The sequence below is a fragment of the Melospiza melodia genome, chromosome 10 (assembly GCF_035770615.1).
Source record: "Melospiza melodia melodia isolate bMelMel2 chromosome 10, bMelMel2.pri, whole genome shotgun sequence".
NCBI classification, from domain to species: Eukaryota; Metazoa; Chordata; class Aves; order Passeriformes; family Passerellidae; genus Melospiza; species Melospiza melodia.
This window is the reverse complement of record NC_086203.1, coordinates 13,521,949-13,549,122: the sequence shown is the minus strand read 5'-3', so window position 1 is coordinate 13,549,122 and position 27,174 is coordinate 13,521,949. Positions and strand designations below refer to the sequence as shown.

At 44.1% G+C, this 27,174-nt stretch overlaps 1 protein-coding gene across 14 annotated transcripts in view; it reads left to right on the top strand.

Moving 5' to 3' along the window:
• ATP2B2 (ATPase plasma membrane Ca2+ transporting 2) overlaps positions 1-27,174 on the top strand; it is a 407,966-nt gene that overhangs the window by 145,858 nt on the left and 234,934 nt on the right. The window contains exon 1 of one of the 14 annotated variants that reach the window (XM_063164419.1): positions 23,226-23,372. The exons of 9 other annotated variants lie outside the window; for them this stretch is intronic. The gene's annotated coding sequence lies outside the window, so the exon portion shown is untranslated. Of the gene's footprint in view, positions 1-23,225; positions 23,373-23,714; positions 23,801-23,943; positions 24,032-24,107; positions 24,128-24,845; positions 25,036-27,174 lie in introns of those variants that run through there. 4 more of the 14 variants (XM_063164420.1, XM_063164422.1, XM_063164423.1 and 1 more) reach the window with 4 other exon arrangements.

Below are 27,174 nucleotides of genomic sequence, written 5' to 3'. Positions count from 1 at the left end.
GAGCTCTGCTGGAGCAGCTGGGTGAGCGCTGCAGCGGCGCTGAGGCGGCGCCGGCGGTGAAGCTGCTGCTCTGTCTGGGATGCAATGATCCAGCAGATTCTGCCCTGGGGGACTGCTGAGGGAAAAGGAGAAGAATCATCCCCTCTAATCTTTATTGGCATTTTTATCTTTGCACTTTCTAACCTTACTGAGCCGCTGGATGTGAATTCCAGCTTGGAGGGAGATGAGTCTGTGTTAGTCTGTAGGAATTTGTGTTAGACTGGAGAGCCCTAAAAGCCTGGCCATGAAGTGACCCCTGGCACTGCTGGAAAAGCTGTAAGGATGACCCAAATGGGTGTCATCCTTCTCCCAAGTGCCTCTGCCACCCTCTGGGCTGCTCTGGCTGATGGCCTTTGAGCTTCTTTGATTGGTTCCTTTGGGTTTTTGTTTCATTGGTTGGTTTGGGGTTTTTTCCCCCAAACCTCACTGCTGAGGAATCTTGCCTTTCCCTATCATCCCACGGGTCCCCGGAGTGCCCAGTCCTCCCCTGTGAACCTCTCTGTCAGTGGTGCTGGAGAAACAGCACCAAAATGGGAATTTAACCAGTGCCCATACCAATTGAACTCTTCATTTTGGCCTGCAAGCATTTCTCCCTTCAGTGCGATTCCTGGGGAAATGACATGGCCATGGAGCATGGGAGACTCAGGGAGCTGCTGAATCCTCATTTCCTCACAAGCCTTTCAAAATTCTTCCGAAATCCCATCAAGTAGCATCCTTGAAAATTAGCAATGTGTAGTTTGAGGAGAGCTAGCGGCAGGTTCTTTCTTTATGGCGAGAGTTTAACAAGGAAACTTCTTTTTCCATGTCCAGTTTCAGACTTTCTGGATTAGAAGTGGCATTTGAACCAGAGCTTGGAACCACTAAGAGTGGGTCCTTTGTAGGGATGATTCAGGGAATTGTGGAGAGAAGCTGGTTGGTGGATTTTGCAGGGTGGTGGGGTTGCTTTGTGTGAACAGATTAGAGCAGGTCATGATTTTTGGGAAATCTGGTGAATAGGCAGCCAGTGAGGTCCTGTCAAACAAAGAGTGAGTGCTCCAGCTCAACAGCTCATGGCAGGGTCCTCTGATGGAAAGGAAAGGAAATTTCAAGGGAAGGAAAAGGAAAAACCAACCTGAGGCAATCAAATTACAGCCCCAGCCCAACTGTTGTAGCGTTTCAGACTAAAGGATGGCAAATTGAGATTGCAAAGGCTAAAGGAGGAAACTGCAAGAGCTCAAAAATGAGGTTATTAAGGATCAGAGAATTTCTATCTTGTCTTCATGGAGTTTAAATTAATTTTGGTAAGATACAGATGGGTAAAGAGCAAAAATTGAAAAAAAAGGAGAACCTGAAAAAAAAAAGTTACTGTAATCAGTATCTGAAAGAAAAATGGCAGAAACAGAAACCCCTCCAAATCACGATTACACTTTGAATATTGAGGATACAGAAAGGGCTGTAATGCACTGGATTTTTTTGCAGCTGAGTGTGTGTGAATACACAGGGGGTTGGTGTGCCTGCTCATACATGCACTGCTGGAGCTCAGCAGCAGCCCCAAGGTACAGCAAGATTTAAACCTGTGAAAAGCTTCACTTGTTTCCCATCTGGAGGCTCATTTGAATCCTTGGATTTTGCTGCAGAAGCCTTGACCTTTGTAATGGTGTTATTTATTTTTCCATCTATTTTGTACATGACGAGACTTTTGTTATTTCTGTGGTCAAATTTGAGTAAAACAGCTAATTTTCATACTACAAATTTAAAAAGCACGTAATTTAGATTTTTATTTTTCATTTTGCTTGCAAAATGCCTGTTTTGCTCACAAAGCACTCTCTCATTATACGACATTTTAAGTTTTTGTGATGGTGGCTCAGTCTTTGTCTGTAAGGAGCTGGAAACTGGTTTGAATGATTCATTTTGAGCAGCTATTTTGGGGGTACTCACATCATCTTGGATGCAGCTCCACATGAAATGGATGGGAAAATGGGAGTTGATCTCCCTCCTCCACCTGGCAATTTAAATGAAAATCCATAACACTTGAGCAGGAGACTGTCCCCGGGATCTTTTTGGGAAGAACAGGCTTTAAAAATACAGCAGGGAAAAAAAACCAAGGCAGGATCCCAGGGATGGTGGGAAATGGAGGAAATCCTGTGGGCAGTATCCAAAGTCACACTTGGCTTCAAGTCACAGATGTTTGCAGAGAAAATCAGCCAGAGCAGCTCCAGTGAAATTAAAACTGCAGCCAGGCAGGAGACAGGCCCTGCTTGTGCTCTCACACATCGAGGCAGAAGGATCTGCTCCCAAAAGGGGTTTGGGGCTGTTTGTCACTGCTTGGGAAGGATGGAGGAGGGAGGGAGAAGACAGCTGTGCCATTAGAGCTCTAAAAGATAACCAGAGAAGGTCACTTCCCAAAGAGAGGAGTCAGATGTTTTATAAAGTGGGATTTTAAAAAAAAGATTTCAAAATTTTGCACTGAGTAACAGTCGTGTCATTTTCGTGGCAGTGGCTCCTGGCTTGAAGTGGCTGCCAGTCTGTTCTGTAGCCTGTGAAATTCAGCATTATGAGCAAATGAAATACTGTGACAGTATTTTTTTTTATGACTATTTCTGAAGCACAGAAACAAAATGCACTTTTGCTCATATACAATCAAAATGCAGTAGTGTATTGAGAAGGTTTATTGCAGTTTTGAATGAGCAGTGAATTTAGTGAAACTTTGTTACACTGAGCTTGGTTCCTTGTGGATTAATGAGAAATAATCCATATTCCTCAATGCAGGAAGAAATCATGTATAAAAAAATACAATATTAATCATATTTTTCATGCAAGCTATGAATAATATAGTTTAAGGGTTTTGTTTCATCTCTGTGCAGTGTTTTTTGGGTTTTGTTTTTGTTTGTTTTTTTTTTTTTCTTTGTTTATAGACTGGAGCTGTAATTTAACCCAGGCAAAAGTCCTGCAATATTACACATGCCCAGTTTGACCAGTCAGTGATGAATATTCACTGGTTTTGTGAGCAGATGGGATTCCAAGTGTGTGCAGAAATCCTGTCAGAAGTATTTCCTTCTGTACTTCTCATGTTCCAGTTCTTTTCACAGCTCTCCTTCCACTTGGGACATGTTTGGTGTGGGAAATCTGTGTTCTGACAAAATATTGAGAGGTGAACAAAGGGAGAGTGGCAGAAGTTTGTCTTCTCCACACTCTGAGAATGCCTGACACGTTCTGGGTGTGCTCCTGTGCTCTGGGTGGGGATTCCTACCTGGACAAAAGGAAATCTGAACTCAGAATTTTGGATTCAGGTTTGCTGGGTGGAAAGCAGGGTCTGAGCAACTTTGTGCTCAGCTTTACCACCAAGAAATGAGTTACTCCCACCTAAATCCTGCATTGCTGTAAAAGAAAGGTTTTATCCTCATAAAGCTTTAATAAAGCCAAGGAATTCTTGCCAGTAATTTTACAATATCAGTCCCATGGAGCTCTAAGGCAATGCAATCCACAGTATTTATAGAACTTCATTAAACATCACACCTGTTAATTATCCTTCAAATTGAGGACAGGGAACCAAAGCAACTCAGAATGAAGAAAAAATGACTCTGCCATGAGACCTTAATGATTCTTTCCATCCAAAAGTACATTCCCTGGGATTATTCTGCTTATTTTCTACCTCTGATTGTTTGGTAAATGAATTTATAAGGTGGTGCAGTACATTAGACTAGAAATTGTTTGGTGCTGGAGTCCTCTGGTTGTGTGAGTTTTGATAGACAAGACATTATTCACCATAATATCATTTCTATATCTGGAGTAACTCTGCCATCCAGGATGTAATAGCTCCTTCTAACAGATCACTAAAATTTCATCTTTGTGATTTTTTACCTTTTTCCAAAGTAGTCCTGTCACTCATATTCTGAAATAGAAGGAAATTTTCCTAGAAGCAACTCTTTGTGGAGAGCTCCTATTGCAAAATGCCCGATATCTTTACTGCAACTGATTTGAAAGTGCAAAAGGTCAAAAATGTCCTAATGTGGTTTGGCAATCCACCTGTCAGCACAGCACATTTCAGAAGGGCTCTTGGGGCTTTGTAGAAATTGCATTTTTCATTTTGATTTTAATTTTATACCTGGAAAGGATTAGGGGGAGGATTCAGCTGATGGCCGAGTGCTGAAACAGAAAATATTTTTAGAATGGAAAATGCATATTGGAAAAGATTTGGACTCAGAGGGATGGGGTATGAGGAAATATTTATAAACTTTAATTATGAGCAATAATTAGTGAGTGATGTAGGAAAAACATTTTTCGTGAATTTTTTCCATCTACAATGCCAGATCCCCATGTTTATTTGCTCCTGGTTAGTGCAATATTATTCCTGACCTTGTTCCCTGCTGAAGAGAGATCTCACAGCAGAGTATCCTCCAACCCAAAATATCATTTCCTAGAGAGCAATATTGAGTCATTGATTTAGTTACTCACTCTGCCTTTCCATCACCCATCATTTTGCCAGAGCTGCTCCCTGGTGATGGTGACCTTGCAAGATGACAGATTAATTTCAGTGTCTGGGAATTTGTGCAGGCTGCTCCTTCACAATATGTGTGTACAAAATACAATATTCTTTAATTCATTAAAGCAGTTTAACTCTGTCCAACCCAAGAAATAGAAGCTTTAGGAACTCATCCTTTTTTTTTTTTTTCTGCTCTCTGCTTTTAAGTCCCTCCTGCCACCTGAAAATCCTTTGCCTCCGGTCTGTTCAGCGGCACAATGGAGCAGCATTCACAGAATTCCTACAGTGCCTGGATGCAAGATCCACACAAAATGTGTCACAAATCTCACAGTGAATGGGTCTGTGGGGTCCAAATGTCAAATTGTTGATGTCACCTGTGGGGAGGAGCTGCCCAGAGTAACTGGCATCATTCCAGAGCAGTGGGACTGGGTTCTCCAGGCACCTCTGGGACAGGCACTTCTATCTTGCTCTGTATCTATTACTGTATTCTAAAACCTTAAATTCTAAGTTTTCCACCCTGTGACATCACATATTTCTAATCAACTCCACACCCACAATCCCAGTGCTATCATTCAATTTTGGAAGCTTCTCCACAGCCTCAGGTCAATGCAGTGTTCTCTTGGGTGTCAGGGTCTGTCAGCACAGAAAGTCTGAATTCCTCAGCATCCAGAATTCCAACAAGGACCTTCAGCAGCTGCTCTTAGAAAAGCAGGCACAACACCTTCAGTGCTCCTGGCTCCTCCCCAGAATCTCTGTGACAGCTTCACTGCTCTGATTTTAATCAAAATGGCTTCCGGGAAACTGCTTCGCTGCCACTGATCAATGTGGAGATTTTAAAATGGGATTTTTAGACTGGAATTTAGGGAAATTTGTAAACATTTTCACAGCCTTGATGAAAACCACTCTGGAGTTTGCAGCCAACCTGTTTTCCTTTGGGTTTGTTTGTTTGTTTTTAACTGATCCATATGGTTGCTGTGAATACATGGTCCATAAGATGCAGAGAAGAACATATTAATAACTGGGAGCACATGAAGGAATAACTTTGCAGTTGTGACTGTGCCCATGCATGTTCTGTTTGCTGTTGTGGGAAATATTAGTGAAAAGCTGTGAGAAGTAACTGCAAAAAGCAGCTGTAACTTCTGAGGGGTACAGAGAATTCTCTTTCACAGTGCACACTGTGGAATTTCCTGGGCAGAGGGGTTTATGTTTGGTTTTGCACAGTGAATATGCACTCTAGATATAGATGTTCTCCACTGGGACACTTCAGTTGAGTTTAACAGCTTGAAATCAGAGCCACTTTGTGGTCAATGAGGAATCATCATCCTTGGCACAATTCCCTCTTGTGGAAGAGATCATTGACCTCTGTGAGGTTTGGTGGGACTGGGACACATGGTTGTGTCAGCACAGCTTCAGCTGATGCAAAATTGGGGTTTGGCCCTTTTGGTTTCACCTCCATGGGCCCAGTCCTGCCCTGCTCTGCTCCTGCACTCACCTGGAGCTGATCCAGGTCCTGCTGGAGCTTTGAGGAGCCCATGGTGGGAACAGCCCATCCAACACCTAAAGCTCTGGAGCTGAAGGGAAAGCACCTAGAGAAGAGTTTGATTCTTTAAAAGCTAGGATGGAACTGGTTCTGTTAGAACTCCTCAATGTGTGCTCCATCCTTCCCAGGCACAGCAGACATTCCATAGGACCAGAGGTCATTCTAGCATTGGAATTAATGCCCAATGAATGTTCTGTGGTTAATGCACTTCCAGCTACATTTGCATTAAAAGGAAAAGCTTTAGCTCTTCATAATGTCTCTCATCCTCTTTTAATATTTTTATTTTTTTTTAAGAGGAGTCATTATTACAGAAAGCAAAATCAAAACTTGTGCGTCTTTGTGAACTTAAAGTTGCATTTGAGCTGTTGCACCAGTTGGCTTCCAGTTGGGATTTTCTTGTTCCTGGAGCTGATGGAATCCCAGCACACTTTCCTTGGGCGGTGACAATGGCCCAATGGAGGGAGTAGCAATTGAAATTAAGATCCATGAAGGAATATTTGTTGGCAAAAGCAGAAATCCCATTCCCTTCTCCTTGAGCATCACTTTCCTGCAGTTAACCCTGCAAAGAGCTAGCTTGGGAAGGAAAAAAAGCAGAAACGAAGAAAAAGCTGAGCTTCAGGAAGGCAGAAATGAAATTTCTGTAAACCCAGCTCTCTGAAATGAAGTCTCTGAGGGGAAAACAAACTCCAGTGGTCCCACACAGGGAGCAGGGAGAGGAGGAGGATGAGGATTTGCCACAGCTCTTGGATCTGCTTGGATGTGTTCCATTCTTCCTCCAAGAGATGCTCACCTTCCAAAATGAAATATTGCATGGTTTGCATTGTCAAAGAGCATTGCAAACAACCTGTAGAATCTGTATTCAAGCAGAAGGAAAAATTCACAGTTGTTCTATCGTGAGATTGTTCTGGATATGGGAGCAGCGTGGCTCTCACAGAAACATTAATTTGGACCCAGAGGTTCATTTATCACCTCTGGGTGAGAAATCTGTGTGGTCAGAGACTCCAGGGAAGGAGCAAACTCTGAGCTCCACAGGGCAGAGCTGTGCAGAGGTTAACTTTGAGATTCTGGCCGAGCCTCATCAATGTGATAATTAATTACCTTCGGCACCTTTGTGTGTAGCCCTAATTCATCTCGCAAAGATAAAGTAATAATTTAACACTCAACCTCATTCTCCATGTTCCAAATAACACAATTGTACAATAAAAACTTGGAGCAGGGAATGGAGGCCAGTGTCTGGGGCAAAAGCAGTATTTGGACAGGAAAATATGCAGGAGTAGGTGGAAATTTTTGCCTCAAAACAAGCCTTGCATGGGGATTTTTAGTGGTAAACTGAGATTTGCTGTGGCGAGACGTGTCCAATTCTCCAGCAAACATTTGTGGATTTCCAAAGAGGCCATGGTTCAGGCAGTATCTCCGGGCCTTTGGTGGCATTTTATGGCAGGCTCTATAAAGTTACATGTGCCTGGTTAATTTTTAGTTTTGTTCTGTGGCTCAGACACACTTTGTGCAAATATGCTTTGATAGAGGCTAATATCCCCAAACCCCAACCTGAGGCAGTATTTAGTGTTTTTGAAATAGGAGTGGCACAGGTTAGTCCAGATAAAGAGGGGAATATTTAAGAATTCCCAAGGTGAAGGGGTCTGGAATTGCTACCTGGCACCTGAAGAGGAGATCTAAGTGTAGTCGATAGCTGTGTTGATGATTTCTCCATTAACTCCTGTGTGTGTGAGTTCTCTTTACAGCTGAATAATTGTTTATATGTAAATAAAGCTATTGCATCTTTCTTTCCCTCTGTAAGGACAGTTGTAGCTTAATTGCCAGAGAGAGATGTGTGGGGAGCTGGGGAATGTTCACCTTGTGATTAATTTTAAATTTGCTTCCTATTTATTTGCTACTTGCTACACTTAATTTAGTTGGGCTTCTCGTCTTCTTCTTTCTCTTCTCTTCTCTTCTCTTCTCTTCTCTTCTCTTCTCTTCTCTTCTCTTCTCTTCTCTTCTCTTCTCTTCTCTTCTCTTCTCTTCTCTTCTCTTCTCTTCTCTTCTCTTCTCTTCTCTTCTCTTCTCTTCTCTTCTCTTCTCTTCTCTTCTCTCTTCCATTCTTTTCTTTTCCATTTTTTCCTTCTGGCTTTAATCTAATAGGTGGTATTTTCATTTTTTTCTGGAGTATTAATTAAGGTGAACTGTACCTTCTTTTCCAGGCATCCAAGAGAGCTGTGATACCACTATCACCTCTTGTGCATTTTGGAACAACTGTAGAATTGCTTTAGAGTTAATCGTGTTGGGTTTTTTTTTACAGTGTGAGAGAAGAGAAATCATGAATTAATCTCTTCAGAGGACCTTGGCTCCTCTCACAGCAAAGTTTCCCTCCTGTAAATGCTGGGTATTATGTCAGCTCCCTAGAAATGCTCATTATCACCTACACACTGGGTGTCAAGTGCTGCTTTCTAAAGAGATTAAGTACCTTTTCCTCCTCCTCCTCCTCCTCCTCCTCCTCCCTCATGCTTGCTCAGCTAAGGAGAAGAAAATCCAAATTACGGCAGCCATCCAGGATGGGAGCTGGAAAATAATGCCCTGATTTGGTTGGTGTTTCAAGGAGAGAAATGAGATCCAGGATGTGATTCCTCCTCAGCAGAGCCTTGGTGCTGACCTAATTCCACCTGACGTCAGGAGCTCTGGCAGCTTTGGGTAGGGCTAAACAATGGGTAGGGATGAGCTTTGGGTAGGGCTGAGGTTTAGGTAGAGCTGAGACAAGTGCAGGTTAAGCATGAGAGAAAAAAGGAGGAAAAATTCAATTTTCTTGTTCCACAGTTGATATTCCCTTGGACACTCCCTGTGCTTGCAGTGAGGATACCCAGAATGAGAAAGAAACTGGAAAAAAGTGAATAAAACCATTCCAAGCAGAACACACCTGTAACAGTAATGCCTGCTTTTGTAGAACAGGAAGAATAGCAGCGTTCTTTGATTTCAACTCTGTTTACAGAGGTGAAAGAGAGACAATAGAGTGAACTTTTGGGAAATAGGACATGCTGCCACATTGGGAAAGTGCAGGGAGCAGGAGGAGGAGGAGCATTTTCTTTCCAATCTCTTATTTTTTCTAAGCATTCAGCCTGGATCTTCCTGCTGGAGTCTGCACTGACACAGCTCTGAAAGCTTTCACCTTGTTTCTGCTTCCTGCTTAGAATCACAGGATCATTAAGGTTGGAAAAGAGCTCCAAGATCACGGAGTCCAAACCTTGAGCATCCCCTTGTCAGCCAGACCATGGCCTGAGTTCCGTGTCCAGCTGCTTCTTGGACACTTTAGCATTCCTTAATCCTTTGTCTGGGATTGAGATTCTCTGCTTTTGTCTGTTTCTGCTTTAAGCAGGCTCTTGCAGCCAGGATTGTGAGATGTTATGTTTGGATAATTCATCCTAATAAATTAAAGGCTGTGTTCCTTAGCCTGCAAATTCAAATTCTGTGGAGAAATACAGTGACACCAGCAGTCTGGGCAACGGCATTTCAGCCTTTTCCACGGAGTTTCCATGTCAGAATGTTTAATAGATTTGTCCCGCTCACTTTTTATGGAGGATTTCATGTTTTTGGAGCAGAGGTTTTCCAGCTGTGGCAGTGCTAGTGTGAGTTGGTGCCTGGTGGCTCTGCCTGCTTTGATGCTGTTCCTCAGCAGGATCCCTGTTTTCCCCCTTTATCCTGCTGGACCTTGCTGGTAGGGGGGCCACAAGTTCTTGACCATGGGCAGCTCCTCCAGCTGGGCCAGGGAGCCCTTGGGCAGGGATGCAGGAGTTGCTCTGGGATTTGGGATTTGTGGAGCAAACAGTGAAAGGTTCTGGAGGTGCAGAGGGAGAGGTCGTTCTATCAGTATTCATGGATAAGGAAAGGAAGTTTGGAAGTTCTTCCTGCAGAAAGCAGGGCTGGCAGCATTGCTGCTGTTTTTCAGATTTCAAGCAGATTTCAAACGGATTTCAAACATTTCAACATGGATAAAACAAACTCTTCAGAGTGTGCTCATTACTAGGAGCTCAGAGAAGACAGAAAGAAGCACTATTAGCAAAAACACCCTAAATACTGGAGGGGTTTGTGGCATTCAGAAGGTCTTTTCCAACCTAAATCATTCTGTGTGGGGGGCTTTGAGGAGCCGCTCCAGGTGTGAATACAGAAGTTTTGCATCCACATGTCACAAAAATGATATGTGTGTTCTGAAGACTGTCGAGTTTTTGTTGTTTGGTTTGGGTTTTTTAGAAGATATCCCAGTTAAAAGCTGAGGAAGGAGGAATTCAGTCTTATATCTGAAGAGATCTGGAAGTACAATTAAATTAACAGGTGTAATTTTAATGCAAGGAGGAAAGAATATGAGGCGTGGAAAGTAAGCCAGAAAAACAGGAGCTGGTTCCCCAGAAGAGCTGGGGTTGGGATTTCTTCAGAGCTGTCTTGTGTTGACTTTTATGCTTGATAAATCAGTGTTCTGAGATTTGACCAGAATATATGTAGGTTAAAAACTGGGAGAAAGGTCCCCTGAACATTTTTGAAGATCTTAAGTCCATGAAAATAAGAGAAAGTATTCAAGATTTTTAAGAACTCACAGGAAAAAGTCCGTAGTCCTCCTCAGCTCTGTGTTATGTTCAGTAAAACATGGAATATTGAATTTACTCCTCTGAATTTCTGCTGCAATGTAATAGAGTGCAATAAATTCCCCAGCGATCTGGCTACTTAGTATTTACTTTGTGTTTGCCCAGTAGATTTTATCTGCCCGTGGAAGGCCCTCAATACTGAGAGTTTATCAGAGTATTTAGCAATCTTCTGTTTGTCCTCACTGCACATTTGGGAGGTGATCTATCCTGGATATATTTAGGAAGCGGACACGGTGAAATTAAATCACTTGGTCAAGGTTACGGGGAGAATTTGAGATGGATGTTGAAATTAAGCCTGGATCTTCCTAGCCCTGAGCTAATCCTCTTGCAGCATGGTCACCCTCTATTTGAAATCTCTTCTGTCATCACAGCTTGTTTGTGGGTTTGGCTGAGTTTGCTGCAGCCACAGAGTGTCTGTGGAACCCAAGTGGGGGGACCCTGCAGAACCAGCAGCCCCTGTCCCCCCATCCCAGCTGCTGGGCAGAGGGGAGAACCCCTCCTCCTGGAGGAATTCCCAGTTGTTCTGCAAGCTGAGAGCTCAGGAGAGCCTCAGTTAATGGCTCAGTTGGGTGAGAGGAAGCACTACATTCCAGGTGGCATTCCCAGAAAATATCTTGGAGCAGCAGGAGTGGAGCTGAGCTGGGAATTTGGAGGTGCTGGCCCAGACCTTGGTGCCAGGCACTGCTACCAGAGGGGAGGAGAAGCCTGTGGAGGTCTCAAATTTGGCTTTTGAATGTCTAAAATTTGGCTTTTGAGTGTCACATATTTGGTTTTTGAATGTGTGCCTTGAGAACTGATCACAGAACTGGGGCAGCGTGGAGCTCAGCACAGGGAAATCGCTCAGCTCCTCACTCCAGGATTTTCCAGGATGATATAACTGAGCATAAGCTGTGCTAGCTCTCATTCTCTTCCAGCTAAATATACATCTCTGGAGTCTGGTGGGGCTTGAGCTGATTGTGTGGTGATGGAGAGACAAGGCTTTATGTAAGGCATGTGTAGGAGATCTGAGAGAGATCTCCACAGGGATCACATTGGAGCCTGTAAATGTGGGATCAGTTATTTACAGCTGAAGTTTGGGGTGAGAGAGGAAGGGATAAAGGATCTGGATCTCACTGTTACAGCATCTCCAGGGCAGTGCTCAGTATCACACCATTTGCTCAGTATAAACTAAAATTGATGCCTGATTTCATTGGGTGCCATATTTATAAAAGATGGGCTATTGGTTTGAAAATTAAATTTCTAAGGTTGCTTTCAATCTTGAGGTTTCAAGCTCTTAAAAAAAACCCTAAAATTCCAGAGTTCTTTAAGGTTATCACTAAATCTTTGTAATACTGTATTACTTTAGCTTAACTGGATGCTGGTTTTGCTGTCCAACAACAAAATTTTTAGTTGCTCTCATTGGATGCACAAGTCAGAAATGGTGTTTTAAAATAATTACTTGGATTGGTTCTGTGAGGGATAGAATAATGTGCCAGAATAATGTTTATTGCCTTGCACTGGTTAAACATTCCCTTCCTAGAGATTGAAATCCCTGCCTTGCTGCTCTCGTGCTGATTCTGCAAACACACCCAGAGTCTTTCACTGCTGGAACACCAGTGCAATCACTTTCCCTATTCATGGTGCCCAAATAAACCATGTGTTTAGGTTTTCTCATAAACCAGGAGAAAAGAAGCCAGATTTTCTTACAAGTGAGGTAATCTTGCTCTTTACAGACAGTGATTTCAGCATTTATTATTGTTTTTGCCTTCCAGGAAACACAGGATCCAAAACTTGTATAAATTAAATATCCTGGTGTAGACTCTCAAATGCTGTCATATTTGATTTGTATAATTCATGCTTTTCCATTGGGTTCTGTATTGAAGAATTTTAGGTGGTCCTTCATAAAACCTGGCCATCCTTCCTTCCAGGGCATGCACTGAGTTTCTCTCCTCAGCTGGTTTAGAAGTACCTCTTTTTACACCCATCAAAATTTTATCCCCTAAGAGAAATTAACTTCTTCTTTTCTTAATAATGTGATTGACTTAATTTCTGTGCGATTATATTTAACTTAGTTGAGGCTGAGAGGAAGCAAATGATGTAAAATAAAGTTCTGTTTCATCAGGTTTTTTTTGTCATCCTGCAGGGAGGAAGAAGAGGCATCCCAAAGATGCTTTCCCAACTATTTTTGAGGATAGACAAAGAAAATGGTTCTTTTTAATTCCCCTGCTAACAAACTATAGGGTTTTTTTGTTGGAATGAAGCTCTCCTGGGCTCTGGGGAGGGCTCTGCTGGTGTAAGTGGCACAACTTCAGGTGACATCAGTGAGGGGTTGGCCAAAGATGTGCTGTGGGATTGCTGTTTTGGGATTTTGTATGAACTTGTTTAGCTGTGAAAGGGTCTTTGTGTCAACCAAGGGATACCTTTTTCTCTTGGGACCAACTTCTTTGGACACCTGGAGGGCTCTGTACCTCTGTTAATTAATGTATTAATTGCCAGTTGAGCTGTGGCTGTGTCCAGTCCCTGTGAGTGTTTTCCCAGCCAGGCCAGGGGATGCACACTCAGTTTCCTTCCCAGTGAGTGAAGTTCCCTCTGGGAGCTGAGGGTGCTGTCCCTGGCCCTGCTGAGAGCCCTGGGTGGGATCAGGAGCCTGGGGAGGAACATCTGGGCAGCTCTGGCACAGCTCCACGGTCCCCAGGCAGCACCAGCAGGGGACACCTCGGGTGGCACCTGGGCTGTGCCAGTGCTGGGGGCACCAGGGCATCATTCCTGAAGGGGGAGCCCAGGATTTCTGTAAAGTGGGAAATCAAAGGCTGTCAGCTTCTCTGAAATGTTTCCTTGAGAAACCATTGCATTTTTAAAGGATACTTGAGCTTGGCCTTCAGATGTTTCGTTAGAGAATTAATTACTTGAAGATCAGTGCTAGCAGACATCATCTCAGCAGCTTCAGGAAGCTTCTCTGTGAGTCTTCTTTCCCAGTCACAGAAATTACCAAAAATCCCATTATTTTAAAAGCAGGAAACGTAGAATTCCGAATGATATTTCATTATATATTTTATTATTTTATCTCTTCCACATATTATGATCTTCCATTGTTGCTCCTGAGCTGGAATTAATGAAATGGCAAGAGGGAAAAAAACCTCAGTGGGATTTAATTTTGCAGATAATGTGCTGAGGGTTCTCATCACTACTTTATCTAAATATAACAGTGTGAGCATCTCTGCTGCTGGTGAATTAGAGGATGTTTGGAAGCTGCAGCAGCTCCTGGGAAACCCAATTTTCCTCTCCGCAAATCGAAGTTAGGAGTATTAAATATAATTAATATGGAATATCTGTGTTTAACTGTTTTATGGTATGTGAGCACGGAACATTTAGATGTCTTTAGTGAACTAAGCCGAGGACACGATGCAGGGCTGCACAATTTATTTTTATCCTCAAGGTCAAGAAACATCTCTGAGCACTGACATCAGTGTTCAAGAAATATGGTTCCCTTCAAGGTTAGGAATTTCCCTGTATATATTACATATGTACACAAGTATATGCATTACTGATTATCTTTTTCCTTGGGCTTTTGAAAATAAAAGCTGTATAATTTTATATACAGCTGGAATGTCTGATTTAGAGAGCAAAACTCCAAGATATGTAACAGAGCTATGAAGTTGATCTTTGTAGGACAGTGCTGTGTTAGAGAAAAAAAGGCTATTTGTATAAAGAAATTAAGGAATCCTTCCAAATATGGGAATTCCAAGAAGAAATGTGGATTGAAGTAGAATTTGTGCTTATCTGATGGTGCTGGACACTTTCAAAATTACTGTGCTGTAATGGCAGATGAATTCTTAATGGTATTAAATTATCAGCCCATGCATAAACCACCTTGTAACACTTTAAAGAGGAGGAAAAAAAAGATGCTGTCCTGGCTTTTTACTGGTTTACAAGTGCTTCAAACTCTCCCTCTTATCTTCCCTTTTTTGGAGTGATTTAAGTGAGCTTTGCAGATTTATTTTCTCAACCTCCCAGCAAGGCTTTTGTATTTATTCACCAGTAAATTACTTTTTCCCCCCCCTTAATTATTTTCACCCATTAATTCTGTTTATGGAGATCAGGATGTGTGTGGTTGGTAAGGTGAGGAGGAGGAGGGGTGGTTTCTGCCTGCCTCCAACAGGAGGAGGCTGTTGGGATTTTATCACCATAATCTGCTGGTTTATTACCGGACATTAAGACATCCAAAAGATTTATTTGGAGCAAAAACCTTGCTAAGAGATAATGTCTGTGAGTTAGCCCTGGGAAAGGGAGATGATGATGATGTTGGTCATCCAGATGGAGAAGTTCTGGATGAGACCTTGAGTTCTGGGCTCTGGAATTTGCCTGCTGGTCCTGGAGCACTTCCTGGTGGTCCCTGTGGAGGGGAATTTGACTGGGCTTGGGATGGGAGCTGACAAATGACCCCCAGTGAAATAAATAACCAGACTTCTATTTCCTCTGCACAATGCTGCATCCTGTTCTCAGCGCCTAAAACCAATCGTTGCTGGTGCAGAAAAGAACAATTCTGGCTCTGAAGAAAGGGAGGTGAAAATGCAGTCAATAAATCACTCAGGATGTAATTAGGAGATCATTCAAACCTCCCAGGCTGTGCTCTCTGCTAGGTTAAACCTGGCTGTGACCCAACCATGGCCAGGAGTTGGGTTCAGTGCACCTTGAGGGTCCCTCTCAGGATATTCTGGGATTCTACAAAGTCTACAATGACTGGTTCTGGTTCCTTCTGCTTGGTCTTTTGTTTCTTGCATTTCCTGGCTCCTTTATGGGGGGTAGGAGAGGTATTACTGTGCCTTGTTTGCCCCTAAATCCTTTCTTGACTCCTTTCTGACCAAACTAAATGAGTTTTGTGGGGGGTTCTTTTGTGTTGTTTTGGTGTGGTTTTCTGATTCTGTTTGTTTGGGTTTTTTCCTTTTTTTTAAACGCTTCCTGAAGGAATGGAATCTTTCCTCTCAGTGAGGAATCTGTGTTGTTGCAGAAGGATAATTTTAAAATAATGGAGAGTTTGAAGGGTTATTTAGCTAAGGGAAATACCATAAAATGAGCCAATTTCGTTGGGATGGTTGATTATTCTAGACTAAATATTGGTGGGATTTTTTTCTCCAATAACATTTTTGTTCACATGTTCACTATTCTGTGCTGGACAGACTCTTGCACTCTACAATAATGTTTTGGCAAGCCCTAAGCTCAGTTGCTTCAAAAAGTTCTGATATTTTGGCAAAATTTTCATAACTATTGCTTCATAGTGCTGCATCTGGGGTTAAGGAACAGCTCATGGATCTTCAGGACATGGCTCAATCTGGAAGCCAAGCCTGACACCCACCTAATTTTCATTTAGAGTGTATTTTTATTTCCTATACCGACTATATTTATTGCAATAACATTTGGGTCTTGTATTTAGTTTAATATTGAATAATATGAATAAGTATTTTTGTGCAAATTATACCTTACACCTCTGAGTAAGTTTTCTATAGCAATAATTCTTGAAGCTTTCTTATTGTAAAGCTCATTCTTTGCTGAAGACTTTGAACATTTATTTCAAATCTAGATGTAGTTGTGAATACAAATTCTGAGTCTTTACAAAAGAATATTTATACCGAAAAGCTACAAACATCCATTGTGATAATTTCAGATCAGGTTTGACTCTATGCTTGCTTGAAGCCTTGCATTGGCTTTTGTGAGAGTTTTTCCCAGCTGTTGCAGTGGCATGGAAAGAACTGACTTACTGAAGCTCACACATTTTTTGTTTGTTTTGGCTGGAGTGGAGAGCCATTCTGTCAAACGCTGCCATGCAGGGAAGGGGCAGCACTTTGGTGTGAAACACTTTGGGCTGTACCAGAACGTTCCAGCCAGCACCAGTGAACCCTCCCAAGGCCCTGGGACCAGGCTGGGTTCCCACAGCCACTGGGGTGGCACTGCCAGCCTCGGTGACATCAGCAGCACAGAGTGAAAACAAAGCTTTGGCTAGGCTGGACGGTGTGGCACAGGGAAGGACATTGGGGGTTCTCAGTGATTTCTGTGATGGGTGGGCGGGTGGGTGAGCTCCAGCTCCTCCTTCACCCAGAGGAGCACCAAGATCTGCATGGCTTTGGGGCCTGCAGTGAGGAGAGGCCCTGGTGCTGGGCTCTGGGGACACCCTCTGGAGGAGATGGCTCTAGAGTGGCCCTGAGACTCCCAGATGGGGCCTGGACATCCTCTGAAAGAGGTGGCCCTGACATTCCCAGGATGGGGCCTGGACACCCTCTGGAAGAGGTGGCCCTGACATTCCCAGGATGGGCTGTGTGGATGGACACCTTCTGGAGGAGATGGCTCTGGGATGGCCCTGAGATTTCCAGGATGAGGCCCTGGGCTCTGGGGACACCCTCATGGCTCTGGGATGGCCCTGAGAGTCCCAGGATGGGCTCTGGGCTGTGGGGACATCCTTTGGAGGAGATGGCTCTGGGATGGCCCTGAGACTACCAGGATGGATTCTGGGCTGTGGGGACCTCCTTTGGAGGAGGTGGCTCTGGGATGGCCCTGAGACTCCCAGGATGGACTCTGGGCTGTGGGGACATCCTTTGGAGGAGGTGGCTCTGGACTCTGAGTTCACCCTCTGGAGGAGGTGGCTCTGGGGTGGCCCTGACATTCCCAGGATGGGGCTGTGGGAAGACCCTCTGGAAGTGGCCTTGGGGTGGCCCTGACATTCCCAGGATGGGGCTCTGGGCTGTGGGGACACCCTCTGGAGGAGGTGGCTCTGGGGTGGCCCTGACATTCCCAGGAGTGGCTCTGGCCCCCTGTGGGTGCCTGTGTGTGCACGTTCCTCAGGCAGGATGATCAGCAGGGCACAGATACCCAGGGCTTAGCAAAGCTTAATGGGTCAGATTGCTTTGCCCACTAAGCTAAACATAGCCTTTTATCTCATTAGATTGGGAAAACCCTTTCCTCAACCAGGAGGCAATCCCTGCAGGTGATTAATTGCTAGGAAATGTGGATGGGAGTTGGATTGTTTGCTGAGATATCAAAAGTCCTTTTTTTTCATGGTTTGTTCAAATTCTGTTCTCCTGTTCGAGTTGTTGAGAGTGATTGAACCTTGTCCCACCATTCTTTCCCTTTGTGTTAATAATTTGCCTTTATTAGAGTAATAAATAAGGCTGGTCCAGGCTCCCATTCTGAGCCATTTGACAAAAATGCCACAATGGGAGCTACTGTGTCAGTTAATGAGGTTTCCTGTCAGGAGATCCAGGTATGTAGGAAAAGTTCATATATTGAAGAATGAAAGCTTTAAATTTTCAAAGGAACATGCATTTCCTTAATAATATTAATAACAGCCCATATTTGTCATGGAATTCTCTGCTGTAATTTCTTACTCTCTAATCTGGAGTATGGCTGGGGAGGGTTGAGCAGTTTCAGTAGAACAATGGTGGGTTTCTTCTCCAAGGTGCAGTGCAGGGTCATGGTGTGACCTGGCTGTGTGAAGGGGGCACTTGAGGGTCACATCTATAGCACACTCATGCACAATTTCATGGCAAAGGGTGCTCCTGCAAACCCATCTGCTGGGGATATTCTTTCCAAATGCAAGAGAATTTCCTGTACAGAAATTTAGCAAATAAGAAGGAAAAACAACTTTTAGAACATTGTGGTGGTATTTAACATCAGTGATATCAGAAGAAGGTACTGAACCAAAATTCTGATTTCAAACTCTGTTTTTTCTGGGAGAATAGTTTTGATGCAAGAGAGGGATGAGTCCATGTAAGCCATCTACTTGTGCACTTTCACCCCTATTTCCAAACATTCTTCGGAGTCAGGTTGTCTGAAATCTGCAGTTTGATATGAGCTGGTGTGACCCCTATAAATTGTACAATCCTATAATTTGAGTTTAATTGACTTTGGATTACATTTCTAATCTCCATCAGGACCAGTGATAGGAAACTGCAGGGGGAGAGTAAAATTTCCTTCCAGAACCCAAGGAAGGGAATTCCTGTGGTGGAAACCACAAAGGGCTGGAATCTCCCTGCCAGTATCACTGAATTACGTTAAGTAAACAGATTAATGCTGGAAGGCAGCTGGCACAAGTTCTGTTTTGGGAACTGGCATTTTATGGGGTTTAAATGCCCACAGAATGAAGGAGAGATTCCTTTGCTGCCTATCCACAGTCCCAGAAGCTGTGGCACCCTCACAAGGTGGCTCACCAAGCTCTTGCCAGACCACTCTATTGGTTGGTCTAAGATTTGTTCTGAGTGTTGACAAATGTGCATGTGAGAGGGCAGATTCTGTCTGTAAGCAGAAAGAGGGTTGAGTGCTGGTATAAGACAGGTTTTGTATTCTTAGGCCTGTCCTAGGCTGTTGAGAAGCTGATTTGAGCAGTGGGTTCAGGTTTAGCTGTGTCAGATGCTGCAGGTCCTCACTCTGGCCAGGGCAGATCCCTTTGGAGGAGGCTGCTAAGATGTTTCTCTGTCGTTGCTGTGCTTGGGCTGTGGCAGTGAGCCAGGTTTACTTAAGCTTTACTGGGAAGCTCAGGCTAATTAATGCTTCTTCCTCGATTTTTGGGGTTTTTTTTGTTGTTGTTGCAAGAGCCTAAAGATTTCCCTTCCTGCTTGGGTGATCCTGGGAGCCTGGTGTTGTTTTCTGAGCTTGAAACCTGTGACAAGGAGGGGACAGCAATGGCAGCCCAGCCTTGCAGGCACCTGCTTTTTGTGGGCATGGCTTTTGGATGGTGAAAGAAGAAAAATGGGGATATTTGTAGATATCAGCTGGTGGAGATTGAAGGTGAGGGGGGAACTGCAGTTCTGGCTGGCTGGTAGTTTTCCTTTCAGATATTGAGAAAGTTGGGCTGCTGGTCAAGGAAGTGAGCTGCAATAATTTATCAGCCAGAGCAAGTGGCAATTTGTACAGGAAAATAAATGTGGCAGATAAAATAAAGAGTTCAAGGCAACAGCGAGCTTCTGAAGTTTAAATCTCACAGCGAATGGCTGGGCTTGGGTGGGAGCTCTGGGGCTCTCCCAACCCAAACCCTGTGCCTGGATTAGCTCCAGAACCTCCCCCAACACAGCCAGGTGTGCCCAACACCTTCCCCCAAGGGCAGGGAAGGGTTAACCAAGCAACCAGCTCCAGAGAGCTGTAATTTAAACTCGGGAATACACTGACTTTATAGTTAGGGAAATTGAAGCACAGTGGGATCAAGTGACCTACTAACATCTCCCAGTCAGGAAACAGCAGGGCAAGTCCTTGAATGTGACTGTTCTGAGGTCCCTCTCCTGCACTCCTTTTATTAGGTCGTGTTGCTTCCCAGGATAACAACATGTTTGCACAGTTTGGGAGCACAAGCTGTTTCCTTGCAGAAATATTACTGCTCTGTGTTCCCAAACTGGAGAGACACCGAATCTGAAAACAGATTTAATTCTTGTTTTGAAAAAATGTAGCAAATGAGGTTTAAAAATATGAGAGGCTGCCAGTCTGCTGTTCTAGTTTAAGTATCTGGGTTGTGATTAAGAAAATATTAGAAATCTGCTCCTGCTTTTCAGTGCTGTTCCTCTGACTGGACAACCTCACTGGAAAGGAGGTCTTGGTCCCCAAGATCCTGAAAGAGGAATTAAAATTATGTTCCTGTGTTTCCTGTCATAAATTATCTCATAAAGACCTTGAAATGCGCTTGTGATGTCTATCACCAGCACATAGAGAATGAAAATTTTCTCCAAAGAGATTAGGTAGGCTCTTTTGCCTCTGAATATAAATTGTCAGTTGAAGTTTTACTGGGGAAAAAATTTTTTCAAGTTGCAGCTCAAGCTCAACAGCTAAAGTCTCATTCCTTCTATACCCCGTAAGGGTTGTTGTGTTTTTTAAACTTACTCCCAAAGAGCATCTTTCTATTTTCCATTCCATTTTTCTGCTCCATTTCCGCTCCTTGCCCCCAAGTTAAGGTGGTAAATTGTTTTTCTGTCAGAGCTAAATAACATGCTGCTGGATGCTTTAATAGGCATGAAGATGTGCTGACAAACCCTCATTTGGGATGGTGTCTTGCTTTGCAGGGCTTTGCTATTAAATTTGATGATGAAATATCTCAAAAAAGCATCAGCCAATGTTGCAGCCATTTTGAGCTGCATGTGCTGGAAGCCAGGCTGGAAAATGTTAATATTTTCATATTGTGTCCAGAAAGTAATAATAATAAACCCCCCAACCCTTTAAAATCCGAGCTCAGAGTGTTCCTAGAGGTGCTGTTTACTGGCTGACCCATTTCAGGGGGGGAATTGCTGTTTTTAGACCTGGTTGGAGGGTAGCAGGTATGCCCTGTAACTGAGGGCAGGGAGCAGGTGTCAGCCTGGAACCAGAGAACTCCTGGCCCTGTCTCAGCAGTGCTGGGGCTCAGCTTTGGGCCATTTCTGAAGAGTTTTCACTTGGGAGCTTGAAATGAGGGCAAACATGAGGTTGTCTCTTTATTCCGAGCTCCTTGATGCAAACTCCAGCGTGTGCCTGGATCCAAGGCTGGGGAGCTCAGCTCACACTGCAGGATTTGCATCCTCCAGGATGGAGATCAGCATTAAAGCTTGGCCTTGGCTGCAGGATGGCAGAGTTGTGATGGAGGTAGCACCAACACAGCCCTGTGAGCAGGCTCCAAACAAACCTCCCCAAATCTTCCATCTCCTCACGTGCTCTGGGGCTTTGGAGGCCTGCGGTGAGTGAGCACTGGGAATGTCCATGTGCAAAGTTCCTTGGATTTGCTAGATAATGAAATGTTCAAACTAAGGTTTTCTTTCCCTTTTGAACACCTTTTTTTGAGTAATTTTTCTCCTCCTCTTATTCCCTTGCCTATTCTGTTAATTAAAAATAAGAATAGAGTTTTTTCTGATATAGACCTCATGGTCCTGCCTGTGGCCTGAAGTTCCTGTAGTATGACACAGGCTGCTTTGGGAGCAGCCCTCCTTGAACTGGCAACAGCCAAATGTGTGGAACAAGCTTTTTATGCTGTGCTGAATTTCTTTAAGCCAGTCCTCTCTTCCTTCAGGAAAGACAGAGTAAGAAAAAAGTCTTCTTTAATATATTTTGGTATTGTGTCAATCAACCTTCTATTGCTTTTCAAATTATCTTCAAAATTTCTATCAAAAAAAAAAAAAATAAAAAAGAATGTCAGTAGCCAGATAATTGCAGATGTCTTAGTATCTTCCTGCTTTCCTGACAGAGCAGTAGAGGTCACCAACATTTATAGGTCTGGGACCTCAGCACAAGACATTTAACTGGAGCACTGCTTTGTTCAGAGCTGGGATTCAGTTTGAGCTGCACTGCAAACTCCTCACAGCTGCAGTTTGTACTGAAAACTTGTTCTGAAAAGGGGACACGTCTCTCTGCTTAATATAACCCAAAGTCACTGCATCTGGTGTCCTGGCATGCATGTAATTGCCTGTAGCTTCCTAATGATAAAGGCAGTCTCACATGAGAAAATTCTGCATTGATCCTAGCCCTGATTTACATTTTACTTCGTTAAGAAAAAATTGATCAGCATAGATAAAACTCCTGATCAATGATCCCAGCACTTTTTTTTTTTTTTTTTTTTTTAATAGCTTCCATTTTGGTGCAGTGCAGACTTTTGGTTTAACTGGCTGAATTGATATTCTGAGCAGCGAGTAAGGCAGGATGACAGAGCATCAGCACAGCTACTCCTATTATTGCTCAGGGAGGTGCTCCTGCCCACCCTGGCCAAGGCACAGGCTTGAGCTGTCCTAGGATGCTACAGAACACATCCCAACTTTTATCTGTGCTGTTTTACACATTCTTCACAAAAAAAAAAAAGGGGGGAAAAAAAAAAGAAAAAAAGAATAAAAAAAAGAGAGAGGTATTTTCTTGCATTCAGTCTCTCTCAGGATTGAATGGTTTGAGGTAGGGAATTGGAAGTTGTAGTTTGGACATGGTACATGTACTGATCACAATTTCCTTTGAAAAAAATAAACTATTACACAGAAAATGTTCTGCTTTTCAAAGGACTGATGTCTCTGTCTTATTTTTGGTGTTTGGGTTTGTTTAGCACTGCCTTAACACGGTATCCCATTGGAAAAGCCTTTTACATTTCAAAATCCTCTATGTGCTAATAATTCAAAATAGCAGACACATAATAACAACTCAGAATGGACGGTGAGAAGCTGTAGATAAAACGCAGTAATTCCCCAAAGTGCAGGGCTGTGAGGAAGAGGAAGAGAAGGGCAGAGAGCTGCTCTGGCATGTGTGTGTGGTTTTGCAGCACATGCTGATGTGACCAGATCAGATTAAACGGGGATATTTCACTGTTCCTTCTGTCCGGGTTTGGATTTCTGGCAGGCACGGCAGGGACACAAACACAACACAAACCCCACAGCGCTGCAAGTCTGCCCTTTTTTTTTTTTTTCCTTTTTTTTTTTTTTTTTCCTTTTTTTTTCCTATTTTCCTTAGAATCCCCATTGTTCTTACATAAACAGAAAGAGCAGGGGAGGAGGAGGGCGAGCGAGGAGCCGGATCTTTGCAGAGGGTGATTACGAAGTAATTTGCAGCTCGGCCACGCCGCCGTGCCGGGCTGTCATCGGCGGGCACAGCCCGAGCCTGGCCGGGCACTGCGGGCTCAGCCCCGCCGCATCCTGCGCCTGCTCGGGGGGCGCCGGGGATGCGCTCCACAGCCCTCCATCCCCCCCCTCTCCTCCTCCAGCGACACTGATAGGACTTGACAGCCCTTGTCCTTGAAGGTTTCTCCCGTTTCTGAGTAAGTGGCATATTCCTGGTCGCTTGCTATCTTCCGTTTTTGTCATTATCCCAGGGGGAAGCATTAAAAAAAAAAAAAAAAAAAAAAAAATCGCAAACAACAAACATGGTGGTTCAGTCCATATTATTATTATTATTTTTTTTATTATTATTATTTTCTAAATGATGATTCTGTGTGTTTCGGCCGGTCCCGCGCGCGGCCGCGGTGGCGGTGCGGCGGCGGCGGTGTCCCCGCGGAGCGGCGCGGCGCGGCGCGGTGCGGGGATGCTGCCGCGGGCGCTGCCTCCCCTCGGCGCTGGTGGTACGGTCTGCAGAGCGGCTCCGCGGCCGCTGCGCGCCTGCCCGCGCCCATGCCGAGCCCCGAGCCCTCCGCCCGCTAGCCGCCAGCAGGCTGCCGCCGCTGCGCCGGGGAGAGCATGTCTTAGCCGAGTAAGTAGCGACATCCACAGCACGGGAGCAATAGCGATGGTGGTGGTGGTGATGATGATGATGATAATAATAATAAAAAAATATATATATATTTCCCCCTTTCCGTTCCTGAGCTCGTTTATTTGGCGTTTTGCTGCCGGGGAAAGGCGCGAGCTGATGGGAAGATGGTGTGGGGAATGAGGCTGAGTGATGCATTAGGTTTTGGTTCGTGCCCTGGGAGTCTCTGCAAAGGTAATGCTGCGACTCGTGCAGATTATTCTGTAAGGTCAAAGAGAAACTGCATAGCTAAAAGGCTCTCTTGCATCAGAAAGCGTTTGCTGGGCTTCGGTAGGTTGAGAATTCAGCATGATCTTGTTGTTTTTGAAACGTATGGGCTTGATTTTGATTAAATCAGTTCTTTAGTGATGAGGAAAACACGTGGATGGGATTTTGCTTTTATCATTGCTGGTAAGAATCGGATGTGCCCTTTTTTTTTTTTTCTTTCAGAAGCTCACATTTCACTAAAATGTGAGCAGTACACTTTGACTGTTGTATTTTTCTAACTTTAATGTTCTCTTGTGATAGGCAAAGCTATTTCATGTTAGAAAAATCTGTAATCTTCAGCTGGGTTCCTTTATAGAGCTGTTTATAGTTTTTAGTGCGTTTGTTTGAGAGTAAAGGGCAAGCAGGTTAAAACCCCCAAGCATTGCCTTTGTATTGAGATGGACTAGAAAATAATGGGGAAGAAAGTGGGAATTTTCTGTAATTCCTTCTTACCATGCATGGTGCTTCCTGTGGGAAGATGGGGAAAGGCTTTCCTGAGGTGTATGGTATATTAATTAAGACTTCTGACAGATAGACTTTCATTATTTATTTAATTTTTTTATCTACTTAATCAAAAGAAGAATCAGGTTTAAACCCACCACGAACGCTGCATGGAAAAAAGCTTTTTTGGCCGTTGGCGAGGCACCCAAGGCTTTAAGAGAAGCCCTGAGATTCCGGGAGTCATTTCCGATTATGTAAAGGGAAATTCTGTGCGTTCGATCCGCGCCTGCGGCGCTGGCAGCTCCTGCGCTCCGCCGGCAGCCGGGCTCTGCCCCAGCCTCCCCAGTCCCCACTTCGGGCTCGTCCTATCCCAGCCGGGGCACTTCCCTGAGCATCCCCAGGGCTGCCGGGGCCATGGCTGTGGGCAGCCCCGGGGCTCCCAGGCAGCCACCAGCGGATGCTTAGCCCGCTGCTCCTGCTCCTTCTGCAAGGTGAGTGCTGGAGGGGCTCCAAGGGAAGGGCTCTGATTCAGGAGAAACCTTGCACATCCCTGCTCCTCGGGGTTTCTGGGCTTTGAGCCCCTGGTTGCTCTCTGTTGTGGGGCTGGGGAAGGATTGCAGGGATGTGACACGAGTTGAGGTGCCTGGAGGAGAGCTGGCACGTCCAGCATTGGAAAACTGCGCTTTTATCGGGATCTGAGGCTGATGTTAGATGTCCGAGGTATGAAATTGGTAACGGGGGTGTTTTGTTAGTATTTGCTTAGAGAAGGGATTACAGATCGTCCACATGTTTTTTTCTTACTGCTGAGATGCATTCCTGATTAGCATTTAATTTGTGAGAGGTCATCCATATGCATGACTGGCTCTTGTACCTTGCTCTGGAATAACTGTTTGACTCAGGTATCCAGCAGGTCTTTGATCACAGACAGCTTCTACTTTGTTCGTGCTCCTCTCATTTTAATCCAAATTGCTACCTGTGAAGAGGTGGTTCACATTTTCCCTGTAGTGCTGGTAAAATGAGCAAGTTTGTGAATAAGGCAATAAAATAAGGCTCGTAGCTAAGTTGTGTAGAGCAATGCAGCATGAAGGTTTTTCCCTTTTATTTATTTATTTTTCTCTGCCTGCCCCCCTTTTCATCCTTTTTGTGTGCCTGTCTTCATTTCTATAGAGAATTGATTTTGGCCCGCATCAATGCTAAATATACATTCATTTTCATGGAAAAGGTCAATTTTCTTCTCTGCTGCAAACCAAACCGGCGTGATATCCCTCATGCTTTCTGCATATATAAAAAGGTTGCATGCATGTATACTGGAACAGCTTGGAAGAGTTTCATGCTTCCCAGCAGGATTCCAGGTTGCAGAGGACATGGTAATGATGAACTAGGTATCATACTGTTCTTCTAAGAGCTGCCGTGAAGTCACTTTTGTGAGTGCTTTTTTCCTTTTAAATTTCATACCATGTATCCAGGAAACAGCTTGGAAAGATTTTCTTTTCCCCTTTCGTCTTCCCCCAGCATTTAAAATGTACAGCTTATCTTTCCCAGTGCTGTTGGATTAGGGATGCAACATTTTTTGGATCCTACTCAATATATATTTATAAATCTTCCTGTCTGAATACAGCAACTGTGAGCTTACATCCTGCTAGCATATGAAAATGTTAAAAGTGTTCTTGCTTTTTTAAATCTTTTTTTTCATTTTCATCCTGGAGTTCACATTGTCAAATGCCAGTTGTGTAGGTAGTAATTCCTTGTTACATTTTGGAATAAATGTAGAAGTCTTGACCTTGTAACTCCCTCTCCCACTCACCAAGAGCCCATTGCACTGCAGCAGGACTCCAGCAGTGGGGGTTCTCCAAAGGGACCCCACCTCCCTTGAGAAATGGAAATACTTTTACAGCTTGCACCTAAAATCATCTTCTGAAGGGAAGAAAGCGGTTCATTTGATTAACCTGACTGGGAAACCTAGTGGAGAACAAGCTGCCTTTTTGCCAGCTTTTTTTTTTTTTTCCATTCTGTTTTCAAGGAGACACAATGAAGGATGTGAAATTTAGCAAGTACCGCTCTGATTAATTCTGTCCAGATTATTATACATGATTTGATCAAATGTGAGCGTCTCCCCCGCACCACGAATAAAACCACACATTTCTGATTAATTTTAGATTACTTAATTTTAACCCCTTTTTCAACTGGCAATATTAAGTTATTTTTCATTCACTTAAAAAGGGGTTAAAAAAAAGAGGTTGAAAAAGGGGTTAAAAAGGGGGTTAAAGAAACCCAACAGCTAAGGATCGGAGAGGTGTTTTTGTTTGATGTAGCTATTAAAACATGATGCTAAAGCTCCAGCCAGCCCCTCTGTGGGATCATTCCTGTGCTGAGGCAGGCAGGGAGCGATGACTCCGCTCTGAATGGAGCCTCAGCAGCATCCCTCCGTGTGTGTGTGTGCCGGGATCGCTCCGGCAGAGCTCCGTCCCTCCGTGTGTGCCGGGATCGCTCCGGCAGAGCAGCATCCTTCTGTGTGTGTGTCTGTGTGCCGGGATCGCTCCGGCAGAGCTCCATCCCTCCGTGTGTGCCGGGATCGCTCAGCAGAGCATCATCCTTCTGTGTGTGTGTGTGTGTGCCGGGATCGCTCCGGC